We start from the raw sequence: 2,022 nt of genomic DNA on the forward strand, positions 1-2,022 counted from the left end.
TATATAAAATCATTTGGGTGGAAGTTAAACATCAACCTTAAGCAAAGGAAACCTTGATATCTGACATTCAGCTGAAAAACAAAATTATTAAGTTGTAATTCATCACCTTCTAGTGTTCCGGTTTACTTAAAAATGGCATAATAATTTTTTCCAATTATTTCAGCTCATATCCTATTAATGCCACAAAACTACATCTTTGGCACTTTTTAATTAGGTTATGTCTAAATGGCATAATAGGGTCAGTAGCTGCTATAAAATCATTTGTCTCTCTGAGAAATTTGGTAACGATTTCAGTTGTAATGTTAGTAGCTTATAAATATAATCTTTATTTAAAGATTTGACAAAACTTTGGAATTATAATATTATATACAATATTATAAGTATAATATTATAAACAAAATTTTGTACTGTAGAATTTGTAATGCTTGCTGTTTGCAGAAAGTTGGCACAATGAGTAATCTAGATGTTGGAGGGTGTTACGATGCACTTGTAGAAGAAAACCACAACACTATTGGTGGCTTGGAGAAACTTCTAGAACTGAAAGATGTAGAAGTAGTAAAGGCTAACGATAAAAACAATGAAGCTGAAGCAGTTTCTGGTATGCCTAATATGACTTGAATACTTTTGGGTTCATTTTTTATTATGTTATTTCATTTCACATAAATTCACTCAAGAGTTATAAAATATGTGCCATATTACAAAAAATAACACAAAAGCATAAAATCGCATATGAGAAAATTTTGCATCTATTATAGAAAACATAAATCAGAACCTATAACTAGTTTTATAAAGGACATCAATATGCTTTCGCCTTGTTATGAAGATTAATCTATTTTGTACAGTTTTCTTGTGAATGACACAGAATTCATTTTTTAAATCTTTAGATAAAATCCCATGCATAGATATTTAATAAAATTACTAAGTTTTGGTAGAGGTGTGCACGCGCGTCTCTATTGAGGTGTTACTTGTAATTACCTGCTTTATTCTGATGTAGCAAACCCTGGAAAAGATGGAGATGAGTGTGAAGAGGCAGGACAAGTAACTTACACAAAGGACAGACCAGGCTGGCAGAAAAGTATACCTAACACCATTATCACTTGGTTAAAAGCGGTTGTTAACACTTCTAATGATTATTCAGACATCTGCTCTGAATATGTTGCAAACAATTGCATTTATTGAACAAACAAAAACTTAACCTTTGAGTTTGTAAATACTCTGTCTATTTAATATTATATCATATTATATATTCATGATACTATAAATTATACAGTACATAACCAAAGCTTTAGCATTAGTTTATGGAAGCCATGCATCTTGTTTTCAGTGTTTTTGTTACTATTTTTAATGGTTCTTCATATTAGTTCATATATTTTATCTTCTACTCTGGGTTCTCTTTAAGAGAAACTTCAACATAATGTTTTAAAATCAATACTTTATATGTTTTTATATTTTACTCTGTATTTTATCTAAACAAAAGAGTGTGTTCCTTTGTTCACTCCACCTTTACAAAAGATCTGTCTGATATATTGATGGCATTGATCAACAACCGGCATTGAATTGGCTTATTTATGATCAGTAAAACATAATAATGCCACCAGTTGTCAGATTGGTTGAAATCGCTGGATGCCTGCCATTTTTATCAGTTTTGTGAGCCAACAACATGTCTATTTAAGCCTTCTGTGAATTTATAGGATAGGGTCTAATTTGATTAATAGTTGTTTTCTATGTGAATCTAGAGACAATTTAGCTTAAAAGTTGTAATTAAGAAACGACCTTATGCTGAAAATATATTTATAGATCGGATTAGGCAGAAACCTTATCTATTTCCTTGTCACTCGTGTGAAATGCCAAAACACTGGCTGGTGCAGTCAACAAAAGACTTCAACATGCAAGATCTTTGGACTATAGTAGAAAGCAGTTTACTTAGATATCTTCGAAACGAAAACTGTAAACCGCAGACTGATATAAGTTATAAGGTCAATGCATAAATTGTAAATAAACAGCTAGTCTTTTGTGATGAGC

General features: G+C 30.9%; 1 long non-coding RNA gene across 1 annotated transcript; it reads left to right on the plus strand.

Moving 5' to 3' along the window:
* Positions 1-442: 442 nt before the first annotated feature.
* LOC137400226 (uncharacterized) lies at positions 443-1,803 on the plus strand. Its single transcript, XR_010979235.1, has 2 exons — positions 443-598; positions 995-1,803. It is a non-coding gene; the product is annotated as an uncharacterized lncRNA (long non-coding RNA).
* The last annotated feature ends 219 nt before the right edge of the window (positions 1,804-2,022 follow it).

This window comes from Watersipora subatra, chromosome 7, assembly GCF_963576615.1.
Source record: "Watersipora subatra chromosome 7, tzWatSuba1.1, whole genome shotgun sequence".
In the NCBI taxonomy this organism is placed as follows: Eukaryota; Metazoa; Bryozoa; class Gymnolaemata; order Cheilostomatida; family Watersiporidae; genus Watersipora; species Watersipora subatra.